Source organism: Brienomyrus brachyistius, chromosome 19, assembly GCF_023856365.1.
Source record: "Brienomyrus brachyistius isolate T26 chromosome 19, BBRACH_0.4, whole genome shotgun sequence".
Lineage (NCBI taxonomy): Eukaryota > Metazoa > Chordata > Actinopteri > Osteoglossiformes > Mormyridae > Brienomyrus > Brienomyrus brachyistius.
In genome coordinates this window covers 17,034,508-17,051,146 of record NC_064551.1, presented here as the reverse complement: position 1 = coordinate 17,051,146, position 16,639 = coordinate 17,034,508, and the positions used below count along the sequence as shown (strand labels likewise).

The 16,639-nt window shown below is 46.9% G+C and overlaps 1 protein-coding gene across 5 annotated transcripts in view; it reads right to left on the bottom strand.

The window, feature by feature from the left end:
- LOC125714576 (1-phosphatidylinositol 4,5-bisphosphate phosphodiesterase beta-4-like) overlaps nt 1-16,340 on the bottom strand; it is a 47,511-nt gene extending 31,171 nt beyond the window's left edge. For 2 of the 5 annotated variants that reach the window (XM_048985294.1, XM_048985300.1), the window contains exons 1-2: nt 15,909-16,043; nt 4,598-4,649 (exon numbers count right to left, since the gene is read on the bottom strand). The gene's annotated coding sequence lies outside the window, so the exon portion shown is untranslated. Of the gene's footprint in view, nt 1-4,597; nt 4,650-10,808; nt 10,831-12,701; nt 12,750-15,908; nt 16,044-16,171 lie in introns of those variants that run through there. The other 3 variants (XM_048985295.1, XM_048985296.1, XM_048985297.1) reach the window with 3 other exon arrangements.
- Nucleotides 16,341-16,639: the final 299 nt, after the last annotated feature.

The following is a 16,639-nucleotide window of genomic DNA, read 5'->3' as shown; positions in this document are numbered from 1 at the left end:
GGGTGTGGGGCGGAGTGACCCAGCAAGGACACAAGGACACACACACACACACACACACACACACACACACACACACACACACACACACACACACACACACACACACACACACACACACACACACACACACACACACACACACACACACACACAGGTGGGAGTAACTCTGGACCACCCTAACAGGACACAGTCGGGCACTCAAAGCCTCCTGCTTGATAATATTTATTGCTCCCTAGTATTGAAAACTAATTAAAGTGACTGATTATTAACAATGACCTCATTCTGGTCCGTCTGTAGCGCCCTTCAGATGTTTTTAAAATTAATTTCACAGTCAGATGATGCGACTCGGTGGTCCAAGCGGGAGGGGAACGGTTCAGTTCTGATATGCTTGGATTTAACGAGGGTCAGGAATAGTTTAGGCTGAATTAGGGAGCTCCTGGACATCTTGAAGGGTCACGTGTGACTCTCCATTGACCAGGGACAAAGTTTTAGCACCCAGATTAAGAATACAGCTTCCTGGGCAGGGACCAACATGGTCTCAATGAAGCCGCTCTTATTATTTTGAACATATTGGTTTGGTTGTTTTCTCATAAACCAAAAATTTCCAAACAAATGCAAACACAGACATACAAACATGCCTTTATGCTTCCCCCTTGGCTGCTGGGTTCGCTCAGAGACGCTCAAAGGACAAAGACGGTCCCGAGTCCTGATCTTCTGTGTCCTAGGAGAATCTCTGCTTTCTTTTTTTTTTTTTGGGGGCGGGGGGGGGGGGGGGGTCGTCAACCTCCTGCTTGAAGGCTTCCCTAGTCCACGCTTGCCCAAAAATGGTCAAAACAGGACCAACATTTCGCACTGCCCCCTACTGATAACATCGTAATACTTCAAAGCACAGGCCAGCTTCTTTTAAGACAAATCAATTATCCTAATAGAGAGACCGTGCTGCAGCTCACCGCGATTTTCCATTAATCAGAAGCCGTTATAGGAGGGGATGGGGAGACCGCGGCTGACGGCGTGACACGGATATTAGCCGGACGGATTTCAGCTGGTCCGAGGAACCTAAAAAATAAAACAGCAAATCCTCTCCTTGCCCAAATAAGTACCAATAAGCTCTGCCCACCCCCCTCCCTGGACCTCCCCAGATAATGTGGTCTGAGCAATAAGACAGAATGTTTTCCAGCCTCACCGAAATAGAATGTGGCCTTATAGAGATGGATTGAGTGGGGTGGGGGGCAACGAGAGTGCCCTCTGCTGACCGCAGGCATGTCCAGAAAGCGGACCCGATACCGGGCTGGTGTTCTCAATGTTGGGGGAGGGGGGCTTCAGCACTGAAGACCTCAGGACAGGGTAATAAAACAACTCAATTCTCCCCATACATTATTTACTGGCAGGCATTAGGCATGCAGTTATAATTAATTAGCGGTGCCTTTTCCAATAATGCACGATTGTTCACCGCGAGTCATTAATTATTAATCCGCACGGGGACTTGAACACAGTAGTTTGGTTTATTTTGGGAGGAACCTCAGCCTTTTCAGCAGCATGAGGCAAACTGATGTGCTTGATCAGGATTTGAGGATTCGGACCCACACCACTCAACCCACTGCATCCACATGTCAACACTACTCTTACACGAAAGCTAGGTGCGATAACCCTGCAGTTCTGCATTACCCTTCCACAGATATCTAAACTGGGCATCCCAAGACCCCCCCTCAGGCGCGTCCGAAATTCCCCGTCGAGCGGGGAATGCCCGTGAAATCCACACCGTGTTCGGCGCCATAAAGGCACAACTCACAGGCCCTGTGTGGGTCACTTAGCCCTCTGCCTCGTCAGGAAAAGAAGCCCCATTCTCAACAAACAGCAAACAGATGTTGCTCCTATCTGACATCACATTGCCATGGCAACCAACCACGGTCGTCTACGGCAGCTGCTTCACTGCGGCTTTACAGAGATAACTGCACGTTTACAGTGCAGCCTCAGAGCCAGCCCTGGGGGCCCCGCTGTAGTTATACACCTGTGCACTGTTACAAAGGGATCCTATTATTAACAACCAGCTTCATGCCAACGCAATGTCCTTTTAAGACGGTGCCCAGCATATCGAACAGGGCCACACGCAGTCATTACTGACACATCAGAGAGTACGGCTCATTTATAAACATCGTTTGTTTAACGAAAGCATCAGCACGCTTCCACTGACAGGAAATTCTGCCCATGTTACAATGCTGTGTGCAAGTGAAGCGTCCTATCACATTACAATAAGAGAGTCCCTGAATGTACGCAGTACGCAGGGCAGAATTCTCTCACAACTTCATTTTACAATGTTGTTTAGCAGAAGCTTTTATCCAAAGCGACACACACGCACAAAATATATATATATATATTTTTTTTTTTTTTATGGGAAAGCCGGGTCGGAGAGTCCTTGGACCATTTGGGAATTAAGGCCTCGGCTCAGGGGCCCGATGGTGAAATCACCCTGCCGACCCTGGGATTTGAACCAGCGACCTTCCCGTAATAGGGACAGAGTCCTAATCTACACGCCCCCCCCCGGCCACAAGGTTCACCTTCTTTTCTAGATAAATCCACAGCACACATCCAGCTGACTCTTTTCTACACTCCCCAGTTCCTGAAATAGGCACCCCCTCCCACCCCCCATATCCCCAGTACAAAAATCCCAGTCTGGGTTAAACTGATCCTATGACAAGTGAACAAGATTTTTAAAAGATCTGAAAGGAAAAAAAATGTCAGCTTTTCACGGAAAGTACAGATTAGGTGAGAGACGACCCTCGATGGCAAATCCCTACAGGCAGCCGCCAAGATTTTTAATACGGATTCGGCAGAAATGTGTCACCGTGTGCTCAGAATGGTTAGAAACAACATATTTAACATCCAGTAATTTGCCTGGTGACATTTTGTTCCTTGACAGGCTATTTCAGCTCCGTTCAAACCAAGACTCGCAGGCCCAGGCAGAGAGTAACTCCACAGACGGGGAGAATAAAAAGTCCCCCGAGAGCATGCAGCCATCTCGGACTGCACCAGAGGCCTCGACGGGGCCGGGACGGAGGTTAATCAGAGGGCCGTCCCTGGATAAACCACTGCAGAGGAAATGGAAGGATCAAAGAGAATTTCATCAAAAAGGATAGAATGCATGATGAATAACAGCAGATGGACAAAGGTCATTACACTGAGCCGAACAGAAGCAAAAATAAGATCATTTATGTCACCCAGAGAAACTAGAGCAAGCAGGCATCCAAACGTCAGGCCCAAACGATATTTTTTCACTGGCTGCTTTCCCTGTTTGTTTTCTACGATTGAGATCTTTCCCTCGGCGCCGTACATGTCGGCTTTGCCCAATATAAACGTCAGTTCCGTCATACAAATTTCACAGAGGAGCTGATCCTGATTTTCCGGTCATGCCGCTCTGGTCCAGAAGCTTCAGCCACCTGCAGCTCACCAGCCTCAGCCATACGTTCAGCTTCCTGATGTCATCGTTCTCTAGAACGTTTATGGAGAAGGGAGTAGGATCGTGCACCCCAGAGATTCGTGAACAGCGTAAAGAGTAACTTAGGCAGACTAATGGTGGTGACTCCGGTATTTTCGGAGGTTGACAAGGGTCGTTGTAAACATGGAGCCTTGGACACAGGCATGCTGGAGACCACAACCAGAAGAACATCACTACAGTCATCGCTCAGCAACATCACAACGACAGGCCATCTGCAGGTTCAGGCACGTTAGATTTAAAACCTTTAACATTTAATGTCAGTTATACACAATATCAAAAACATGCAAAGACACCAGTCACTTTAGGTCGTTGGCACTTTGCTTTCCCCACATGCAAGGTGAGATTCCACAGCCGATTCCCATCGCATCCATGCAGATTCCACAGCCGATTCCCATCGCATCCATGCAGATTCCACAGCCGATTCCCATCGCATCCATGCAGATTCCACAGCCGATTCCCATCGCATCCATGCAGATTCCACAGAATGTGATTTTAAAATTCAAAATGGCTGCCGCTAATAAAATCCTCCCATGCATGAACATGAATTGATGTTAATTTTCCACGTTTGTGCCTTTATGTCCCTTAACAGATGGACTTAAGACATTTTAATACCAATTAAGGCCTTACTTTTTAGATACGCAAATTCAGGTCTTTTTGAGGATCTGCAGGTACCAGATGGAAGGAACAGACTTCAGTCACATGTGCATGCGCACGCACCCCCACCCAAGGCAAGAGCGAACACAGGCGGCCGTTCGGACAAACGGCAGGACTCGCAGCGGTATAAATATACACACACGACCACGACGTACGCGGACAACACAAAACCCCACCCTCAATCTGCTCAGACAGGCTCGCCATAATCCACAGAGACAGCAACATCTGAAAGCTTACAGATATCCCGCGGAGAGAGAGAAGGCCGCATGACCTTGACGGGAAACCCCCTGTGCGGAATCCCCCCACATCCGACAGCAAACTGCCCCGTCTCGATGGCAGGGAAAACACGGATGCTCGCGTTTCATCAACGTGTGCTGCAAACATGGCCACAGTTTGCCCTCCGCTGCCGAATCACGGTTATGCCCACGCACGGCGCATTCAGGAACTTACCAGACATACGACGGGAGACTGGGAGAGGCAGGTGGCAGTGCAGATCTTTGTTCTGCAAGGAGAAACACAGCTGGTTAGATACCGACTGACCAAGGTACACACACACACATTTGAATTAAATATGTGCAGTTTGCATTCTTTATGTTTTTTGCAGATTGGACGGCGACTAGGAGGAATATCTTTAGGAAAATGCAGGATTTGGTCTGAGGGAGATGGAACTGAAAAACATATGGAATGGGAAATGGAAAATGCGTCTGCAGACGGAATTGGAGAATGGGTAATGGCAGGACTACACGTGGGTATAGGGTCAGGACCCATAGGATTTCCTGGACCCAAGACTAAACAGGTGAGTTTATATGGTGAAACCATTACATTAAATGTATTCAGCAGACACTTTTATCCAAAGGCCAATGTTTTTCTGAGAAAGCAGGGTCAGCCCAGTGCAATGGCCCCATGCAGAAATCACTCTGTGTGGGTTTGACACAAAGGCCAAACTTGGTGAGCGAGCCTCACACCCACCCCCACTGAGAGAGACACGGGTACCATCCTCAACTGGAATTTACTCTGCAACAAACAGTTTACCTTCCAATAGAAAAAGGCACTGAACAAATGCTGGTCAAATGCAACTAAACACTTCAGGATTTACTGGCGTATGTCTGTTTGTAAAGATAAAACACATGACTTATCATACAGATGAACAATGACAGACGACTGACGGAGGCCAGTTAAATATTTGGCATTAAATACGTTTTGGTTTCGGCTTTTTTTTTATTATTACATATTTGTCCAACTGCTGGTTTTTCGACTTTCAGTTCATTGTAGTCGACGCCCTTTTCCAACAAGCATGAAAACCTTCCCGTGTAAAGATGCAGGTTGTTTATAAAGGCCCAGATCTCTTGCATTGGGTGGACATTGTAATTGTACAAATTACGGATAAAACAAGGTACATCTGTAATAAGTTTACTCTGTCAATTTTAAGTGAATATTAGCATCATTTTTAAGGTCTAAAATTTAAGTTGAACTCTGTGCGTAACAATTTCACAAAGACCCTTAATTTAATGGCCACTCAACTCTATTCCCGAGGTGAAAACATCAACAATTCAGTTTCTCCATTTGTTAAAACCTTAATAAATTTTGAAGTGCACTTTAATTTAAATCACAGGTCCCAGCTTTGTTAGATAAATGCCAACTGCAGCAAGCAGGCAGGCACAAGGGGATTCACAATTTTGCAAAGAATTTTCGTCAGTGACCTGAAGTACTCTGGACATTGGGTTTTACAAAAAGGTGTGTGTATAAGCAATAGCACCTTTTAATGAAATCACTTTTAATCTCAAAGACAATAACAATATACAAGTGTGACACTTGTATAAGACTTGAGTTATTTTATTACTGAAAGATAAAGACAGATAGAGCTAAAGAAGAAAAATGCTTTGTGCCTGAGGACACAGAGCCTGCTAGTCTCCATTCCAGCCAGGAGCACATTTGCATCGACCGTTAATTGATTAAATCTCAGACGACCGATCACAACATCAAACTGGGGGACTTACCACATGGACCCTTGAACGGGGCCATGAACCCCAAAAGGGCTCCAGGTGGCACTCGGACCACAAGCCTTACTCTCACCTTGCCCTTCTATCTCGTGGAAAACGGGAAACAGATTTACAGGAGGGAGAGAAGACTGGGGTCTGAACACAAGGTCAGTTGGGGGTTTGGGGGGGTTGGGGGTTAGAAGCCAAGGCCCAGTTGAGATGTAGCTACTCTACAAAGAGAGGGATTCAAACTCACTTTCTACACATCGACCCCCCATCACATTCTGATATAGCTGCAACTCGTAAAAAATACTGATAACGGTGTAGCTATAAACCGTTAATGCACAAGACTACACGGAACTACATTTTAAGCTAGCAATGCGCTGTTGACTTAAAGCGAACGAATATATCTGCTTAGCAAACACACAAAGACGCTTTCAAACAGCAGGAAACTTCTGCCGTGCTGCGAAGTCGTCCCCTCAGCGGGTCTGGCTTTTAACGAAACGCCCAGCAGATCATCCCCGACATCCAAACAAGTCCGCCGCACTGTAAACCTCACACGCCACCTTCCATTAGCCGCACGGCCAACACGCTTCACCCACCCCCCAAAATCCCCAGGACACGCGTCCTCCTCTGAGGTGAACTTCCTCTGCACGCAACGTTCTTTATTCAAAGTATCAATGGCCAGTTGTCATAAAACTTGTCATCGTGCAAAGAGAGAGTAATCGATAGAGATGTATAATTGTGTAAGACAAACATGATGTATCGTACAGTTAAAATACAGTTAAACAGTTGTTTCAGCGTTTACTAGGTTTGTTTGTAGGCAAGAAACATACCGACAAACTGAACAGTGCCGAAATGGAAAATAACTACAAGCAAGTACCCAAAACAATATACCTCTTCACATTCGTGAAGGTTATGGGCGACAGATCTGTGCTAACATGGAAGTTAACACCTGCCCCCCTCCCCACCCCCCAACATCAACCCATAACAGTCTGCTAGCCTGAAGCAAAACATTAAGTCTATTTATTACCAATTTCAAAACAAACAGTACTGTGCACTTTGCATGTCGAATTACTTTGTCAAGTTAACTTTTCAGTGCCATTTTGCAAGTTACTCTGAGAAACACAAGATTCCTTCCTTGGTCACAAAGGCAGCTAACATGAGATTTAAGTATATAGTATGCATCACTAATATTAATATATTTTACGATTTTATGCAATCCAAATCATTTTCAGTATCGTTTTTGGCTTAAGTGCCGTCTGCGAGTCCCTGGAATGTGTCGGCAAGCTCCAAAAATAACCCCGTTTGTTTAATTGCTCACGGCGAGTTTGCGAATAACTAAAACTCCAAATATCAAATTCACGAACCTGGAGAAGTGACCGTAATTATAACAGATTTCTCGGTCTCTCTCAGAATGTTAACGGCTTGGTCTCTTTCTGACTCCTGCGTTTGTAACGTGCCATTTGCCTCACTTGCACGTCGCTCTGGGCGACAGCATAAATGGAAATGTACTTGTTGTCCCGAGAGCTGCTGATGGAGAGAGATCAGTAGGGGGCATCCTGACAGGGGCTGGTAGCTCTCACCGAGACCTTCATCAGTGGGTCTAGATGGGCGGACGGTCACGGGCAGTCATGCGGGATCGGGAGCGTCACGCCCGCTGCACGGGGACATGAGATTCAGGCACGGAAACACCATCAGCAGCTCTCCCACTTAAGCGGCACTGAAGTAGCACCAGGTCAGACAAATCTACCGGGAGCAGCAGCCTCACAATAAGGGGGATTTACAGCTGGCAATTCAGCTCTGTGCTTCTGGACCGGAAATGCAAAGCAGCGCAGGTGGAGGACACCCAAACACGCCGATATCGGTGGTGTTTACCACCATTCAAACCATGCATTTGCATACAGCTCTGACGGTTTGGGGGCCCCTGTTGGCCACAAAACAGTCACTACACCACATACTATACTGTATGTTTATTTTGAGTGTTCTGAGAACCAGCTGGCTAGTTACGATCCTTTGACTCTATTCAGTAACTATTTATTGAGTTTCTGAAAGATCAGGGATGGGGAGCCAGGAGTGGTACAGGGCTGGTAACTGGGTGGTGCCTATAGCTGGCCTGGGCCAGGGGTCCATATCTGAGCATCCAACGACAGCTCAGCGCCGAGTCACTCCTCAGGAAACAGGCTCTGACAGATCACAGACCCACACGTACACACACACATGACGGCACTTCCCCCGATTTGGCCGACCGGCTCCGTATTTGCAGCGTGCCGTTTCTGTTCCGGGAGGAACCGTCTTTACTAATGCTGCGAAAATCATTCATAGAATTAGCCGAGTATGTGGAGAAAAAAAAAACCTGTGGAATAAAATTTCAAACAATTTTTTTTTCCGTTTCAGTTGTTTACTTTTATTTCATATTTATTCCAAAAATAAGGACTTCTGCCGCTCCTAGTTATGTGCGTTCTGATGCCTCCTTTTGTTTCGTGCCCTTTTGTTTGTCACCTTACATGCGAGAACAGGACCCAACGCACCAATGTTCAAAACGCAAACGGAGATCCTTTAATTCTGATGTCCGGAGGGTGACTCGGCAGTCGCGCAGAGGGGTGAACGCTATCGTCTAACCACTAATGGCAGCCAACATCCCGCCATTCAGCCCCTTGTTTAATTTCCATTTCAGTACAGTTTAATGATCCACGTTTAGTCACAGCCCTGGCTAATTCATAGCCGGCACAGTCGCCATGTCACCGGGGAAGGCGTTTGCCTCAAGGACAGAAGGCCCTCTGCAATTGTTAGGTTACAAACCAACATCCTAAAGCTGTCCCGGAAGAGTATTGCAACTTTGAAGCATATGCCGCATGCTGTACCAAGACCAAATAATGAGAAAAGCATGACACCGTAAGCAGAAACACCAACACACAGCTGCAGCCAGCAATCAAAAGACTTCGTGTTTTTGCAGCTAACAGGCAAGTACAGAATCAAAACACACCAGCCTGGAAACAAGACTGGTTTGCGCAGTTTCAGCCATGGCTACAATGCGAGCGGTACCTTGCGTGTCAAGCACAGATATTCCCATGATTAAACTGCAGCTACAGAGGGATACGATCCAAAATCCACAAGAGGTTTCCAATCTGGAAGGCTTCTCAGTAAGAACCAGCATGTCCCATCTTTTCAACAAACAACAACAACAAGAACGTTAAAATATTCTCTCGTCACACCCATGAGGGCCCACGGTGCATCTTCCTGGCGAGCTAAATGGAATGCAAATAAACAAGCAATCGTGACCCCTGAAACGTCACCATGAGCACCGGGTTGGGGGGGGTGGCAGTGTGCTGGGACATTTGCTGCTTCTCCACGTCGAATGTGGCTTTTGCGGAGCGTCCTAAACGCGCCCTGGATACGGCACATGAACACGTACAGCAGGTTTGCACTTCACCACATCAAAATATTAACACAAACATTCAAAAACATATTGAGTTCATCTGTCTAAATCAGTTTCATTGTGAATAACTGAAAATCACAAAATCACGGCGTTTCCAGCCACCTGACTGGATTACGGTGAGCGTATCCGCTTATTGACACCCTGACACCCCCAGCAAACAGATCTGAGCCGGGGGCCAGAGCGATCCCGGGAAGCCTGAGAGAGCGGAAGGCCGATCTCCGTGACCGGCGGGAGCCTGCCGCATCCCACGGAGACGGAGAAGCTGCTCGCGCTCCATGAGCGGCAGGGAAATGAGGTCTGGGGGTCTCTGTCTAATTTCAGCTCGACACAATGTACATATGAAACCATCTGCAGTTGAAGGGCCTAATTACAAAAGCGGCAATAGCAGGACGGGGAGACGCTCAGACCCCTTCCCCGCCGCGCACGTATCGGACCTTCTGGCCGTTTGTTCGGTACTTTCCCTGTCCTCGGTGTTCACACCCGCGAACTGCGATCGAAAGTGGTGCATTGGGTACGACCGCAGGCTGACAGAGGCTAAGTCAACAGCCTCCCCCAACAGCATAACTGTGAGCTGCCTCTGTTTGCTTCCCCCCACAAACCCCCCACCCACTAGCCATCTTATCCGCTTTAGCGAACTTGTATTTTTACGCCGGTCACCGTTACGATCTCCGCAAACAAGGCACTCCATCTGGCGGTCAGCGGATAATTACGGCCGTAATGACTCTCACGGCACGCAAGCCGGCGCCTGGAGGACGTCCGCCAAATGACAGCGGTCATTCGTGGGGACGTGGCTTAAAAGCCTGAGGGCTTGACGGTCTGGTTTGGATTCGCCGAGCGTGATTTCCTGACATTCTCCTCCGCTCCCGGGAGAGCAAACTCCTCCACATTAAACACAGAAGAAGCTCAGAAGGTACACTTACAAAACTACCTTATTCTAATTTGTGTTCATTGATTAAACTTTGCTATTTTTACAGGATGTAAAATATAAACAAAAACAAATGGAGGGGGGGGGAGCAGCATTCCAAATTCAAATTAAGTCATCTGATCCCAGCAAGAAGTCATGCGTTTCTTTGTGCCGAGAGCAAATTAATCCTCTGGGGTGAAAATGCCTGGTCTGGTCACTAAACCAAACTGCTTAGAGAAGTATTCAGGCTCACGCAAACAATCTCACCTTTTAATCCATAAGGGTTGCCACCCTGCGCTCTCAAACATTCATCATACATCCCAGCCTTGTGTCATTTACCATTTCCTGTCCTTCCCCACACGTCCTTATTGTCGTTTACTGATGCTGCCGCTTGAGCTGAGCCAAACAGTTTTCCATCGTCGGCACAATCGCGCAACGACAATGAAGGATCCCGATTCTGATTCAGCACAGAATCGTCATCGCGCGACGACAGTGACACTGCGGATCATAATGCGAGCTCATAAACGTTACGGCAAAAAAATAAAAACGAACAAAGTCACTTCCTATCCTACGGGGCAGAGGTCTACAGTTTAATTGGGGAGTGTAAATTACATTCACAAGCGCGGCCCCCTTTAGTGGTTTGCGATATGGGCTTGGTGAGTGCGAGTAGAGCGATCCGTTTCCTGTGGGGGGGATGAAATTAGAAAGGGCAGATAATAGCTTTTCTTTCCACAGCCCCCGCGTATTTTTAGCCTACACGTGTAGTCCAAGAAAAGTGAGCGGATTATTCTTTCTTGTACATCCTAATAAGCGTGAAGCACCCACGGTATAATTAAAGCACCCGCCTTCTAGTCGGGGAGCCAGCAGATCTGTGGACCCTGTGCTGTGCCGGACTGGGGTACAGGCTCCACGCATTCCAAGGAACTGCGTTACACTGCCAGCCGGGAGAAAACCCGCTATAGTGTCACCCATGTCAAACGGGCCAACGCTCTGGGTCGGCTTGGGTAAGCCACGGCCGACCGTCATAGGCGGGAGGCGGGCCGAGATCCCATCACACTCCGAGACGCAAACCAGTTCCCAGTGGGTTCCATCACCCCAGGATAGCCGGTAGCGTTTACAGTTCAGGGGAAAGGAAAATGGGTCAGTGGTAAGAAGCAGTCCAACCCAGCAGTGAGGGACATGGAGACCACAAGACAGCAACCCTAACCCTGCCACACAGCGCGTAACACACCAGCACACACTACACCCTCCGGCAGCATAAGCACAGAGCCACCCATGGTTTTTTAAGCCCCCGCCAGGGGGGGATGTTCACCTTCACACCACTGCTGATGGAGACTTAGTCCTCATGGTGACCCTCTCTAAGCAACGAAGCAGAGCCCACAGGCTCCACCCCAATAGAGTGACTGGATCTGTTCAACAACCAGCTGCAGCATAAGAAGCCTCAACCCCAATACCTACTGTGCATGCAAGAACACCAGCGAAGGAAACGCAGTTCAAGAAGTGCACTGGGATACTGGCAATATTGCAGTTTCACATTCCTATGTATTCTTAAACCAAATCTGTATTGGAATACAATAATCACAATGGATATATTGGGATACATTCTAAAATGTTTAACAATTAAATCTGTAGGCATTTACCTGAGTATACATCATAACAATAAAAGGTCTACGACGTGATTACGCCATTTGGCTGTTTGTTTGAAAACGTTGCTGCTAGCTAATAGCTAATAACTTAACGCAGCCTTTCTGCCACAGATTTGCAGATGCCTTCTTTTCCATCCCAAACACTGTGTGAGCAAAGATAAAAATATTATTGAAAGGTTTTGCATAAAACTTGCCAAGTGTGGTCAGCTGAAAATTCTCATAAGACTTGGATATTAATCTCATCTGTCTCAGAAAAAAAAAAACATTTCATTCAATAAAAAAATCTTTTGGGACAAGAACTATTTTTAAAAAAATAAGATGTGAAGCACAGCACAGTGAAATTTCAGTTTCACAGACATATTACAGTGTAAACATATCAAGTACACCTAAGGACACTTGAAATAAACAAGCAATTGATAGCTTTTTAAATATGAAGTACATACATAATGCCCACACTGTTTGTTTGGTGCTTGTGAGCAGGCGTATACATCACACAAACATTCACTGTCGTCTACAATGGCAGATGATAGAGACGTGTACAGACACACATACAGGGAGAATTAAACAGAAGGCGGAGGTAACTCACCAGTTCAACATGAATTAACTTTGGAAACAAAAAGCATCTCTTTCTTCCCTAACAAAAGAAGTGGAAAAACAAAACAATCAAATATCAATGTTCCTGTTTCCAGGGAAGAAACCGCTTCTAAAAGTCAGATCTTTCGCTGAACTGGGCACCAAGAACAGCCAGCTTAATATATTTCTCCAGAGAAAACGCGCGCTTGTCTTCTGCCAAAGAGATCTTGCGTGAGATTTCCATTAAAGGTGTCCACAGAATTAAAAGACCAAAGACCACGTCACAGCAGTCACTAATGGTGCTGCAACTTTCCAAAATGAACAAAAACGCAACGCCGATATATAAATATATATATAGGTGCTAGGAGGAGAGGGCAGATTAACATCACATTCGTAGGGATTTCATGGTCTATGAGCACGGGCAGATTGTAGGGTTTTCATTTATCCTGATAAATATAGAGGAGAGCAGCTGGTGTAGCACGTGACTGGAGTCGCTGGTGCCGTCAGTGGATACCGGTCCATCGAAGACTACAGGTCCAAACCCACCATGGGAACAAGGTGTGCAACTGACTTGTGCCTTTCCACCAAGGGCTGAACTATCAGCGTATCGAGGCTGAACTCCTCGGCGTATCGAGGAGGACATTCACGCCTCAAGGCCCCTGAGTACAATGGCCAAGTGCTGGACCTTAGCAGTAAACGAAAGTTAACAAGACAGGCTGTTTATAAACAAACATACTTGTATTTTCAGTTAGATATTAGTGCTCTGCACGTCAGTTAAATCTCAAGCTAACGACCCCTTCACACTGTCTGGGGGAGGGAGGTAAACAAGTCCTACTTTAATCAGCAACTGTTAAACGCAATCCGGTCCACTATAGGTGCTTTACATTCAAAAGAAGCATTATCTGAAAAAGAAGATAACATTTTTACTGAGATCACAAAAGTGTGAGAAGGCACTAAATGTTCTCAATCACATATGGAGGCTTTGGTCAATTACACACAGTTTATTTATGCTATGAATGAATTAGTCAGAAATGACAGTATCAATGCGCAAGTGGCTCTCCTCTGGGCGGGAAAGATAACCAGCGTGACTGACAGCTAAAGTGACTTCCAACATCCTATTTAATTATCACACACTACAAGGAAACTTACTAATGTAATACGGACACAGCGGGTAATGCTGGTTTTAGTTACTCTTTAGAAATTACATTTTTGATCACTGGCTGTTTTCCTTACTTTGTTAATGGAAATGAAAGGCAATTTACACACACACACACACACACACACACACACACACACACACACACACACACACACACACACACTATATGCATATACAAAAATGTAATGCTGTTAAGTTCCAATTTAATACACGGAAACTGCAATGGCCATACAGCAACATGAAAAACCACCTGTCTGATCCTATGTAATCTCTGATAACAGACGACACAACTATTACATTATTGCATTACTCCTCATTTCTTCTGCAGAAAATGGACATACTAGCATGTGCAGAACTCCTTCCCCGTTTTTCTTTCGAAAGAAAAACGACAACAACAACAACAACAAAAACTTTCAGGAAACATGCTGGGGTTATGAAACGCTATATAAAGTTGTGATAGAAACGAAACACCGAGCGCACAACCAGAACGCAGGTAAGGATCAAAATATTCCCGCAACGTGACTAAAGCGATTCGGTGGTTTAAAGTAAGATTGTAAAACAACTGCCATAGGGAGGGATGCACAGATGCCCAAAATAACAGCCTCTGGTAGGAAGAAACACTTATTAAACACCGGTTCCTCTATAAAATCGCACTGACCTTTTTAACTACTTTTCTTTTTTTCTAATTTCACAATTGGCCTCGTTGGAGTTAATGAGCCTCAGCCGTCCAAAGGAGACGCTGGAGATCAGTAAAAAGCGGTACAACGCAACCTTAAAGGCTGCACCAAAAAGCGTCTTTTTCAAAATAAATTCATCCCATCGTTGCATTTCCCAGCACGTCGTAAACATTACAGAAAACCAGACTCTGCACAAACAGGTGTGAAACGGGTCACATCTGCATTTTCCACGCTCGTTTATGCAAATCAATGTCCCGAAAAACCCAACCCCGCACAAATAACAATAATAATAATTATTATTATATTGACCCAATCCCGCTATCATCACCCTACCATAATTTTAACATTACAATTCTGCTGCATGCTTTAACGCGTAAGAGGCCACGGGGACATTCAAGCTGGGACACCGGTATAGTTTATACACATGAAAATAGACAGAATAGTTCTGTTCATACATTTTTTCGTGGTTTCTTCGCAGCTGGCGGCATATGAAACTGCATCCCCAAACACTCTCTTTGCAAGCGGTGCGGGCCGTTTTATTACTGCAACCATGCATTTCACTGGTTTATCAAACGCATAATAATAATAATAATAAGAATAATCATAATAAAAAGAATGCGCCGCTTCGTTTTCGTTATTTCACAACAAATCAGAAGGAAGACTACACTGCAAAGCCATGCATGCCTTTATGTTTCTCCGTGTCCAGCAATATGTGCGCGCAACTACTTCACCCAATATAAAACGTGCAACTGCAATGGAATACACATGCAAACACTGTCCGGCTGATATGTGCATGCATTTTATGACTGCAGCCGTGCATTACAGCAGCTTATCGGATATTTGGCATGATAAAGAGCAACGGCCATCCCTGCCTCTTTATGACCGTAAGTGTCCTACCGCTTCGCCGGTTTATTATTAACGGCCGGCAGGCCCGGGCTGACAGACCCTCCCCCGGCAGCAGCACTAGCTTTACGGGCGGCGATGACCCCACTCACGGCTCGGTTTGGCTCGGCAGGCTCCGGCGAACGTCCGCTGCAGACTGCGGACTGGCGCGGACGAACGAAAAAGCTGCTAAAAACAGGGGACGGTGAAGTAATGACGGTGTCCGGTACTTTGGTTAACGCGTTACCGCAGACCCTGACTGCCCCCCGCAAGCTTCACCCGGGAGGGCGATCGGCCAGCGCTTCGCCCCGCTCCACGGAGAAGGAGCTTCCCGCGCCGGCGGCTTTGCTCCCCTCACCCTCGCTGGCCCCCATTTTAGCCCCCATCTTACATGCATGTGCACCGCATTCTGCTCATGTTATCTTAACACAAACCTACCGGATAAACGACAGAAAGATGGTGCGAAGCGGCGGAGCCCGGGAGCTCCTCTAGTTCCCCTTACCTGGACGGAGCGCTCGGCCAGCCGCTGCCTGGAGCCGCCGCCTCGGCTGACGGTGAGCGCTGCGCCGGGACTCACCAGAGCTCCCCTCCTCAGCGCATCACCCGCCCCTCCTGCCCTTCATTAATTACCACCCCGCCTCCCCCGAAGCCGGCTCGGACTTCCCTATACCGCCCCCGCCCCCCAAGCAGAGCCACACACCACTGGCTGACCGGCTTAGCTGTCAAAAACAGGGCATCGTTCCATCCTTTTTTATTTTTTCTTACATGAGGCAGGCGGTCAGTCGGGGGGCGGGTTAAAGCCCGGGTGCGAACGAACTGCCGAGCTCTGGAGGGCTGTTCTTCTCGGGTCCCCCCCCCAGGTTGATGCTCCACTTATCCCCCCTGAATGACAGGCTATCAGGTGGGTGAGTCATCCAGGTCCGAGTGGCGCAGTGGAGCCGGTCCGATGGCTGCGTCCTGTAAACAGCAACGTAAACATTCATGGGATTCGCTTATTTACGCAGGTTATCATAACGTTCATTCTAATAATTGCATGTTATACATACCTATAGCATGCAATTAAATGTGTACGTGATTTCTACATATCGTATTACTTTAAGTAATTAATTAGATCTCTCTCTCTCTCTCACACACACACACACAATGTGGTATCTAAGGTGAAACGACTGTCATGACATGCAATCTGATTGCACATGGCAAAGCAGGTCGCTGGAAGCCACGAAGCAGGTTATT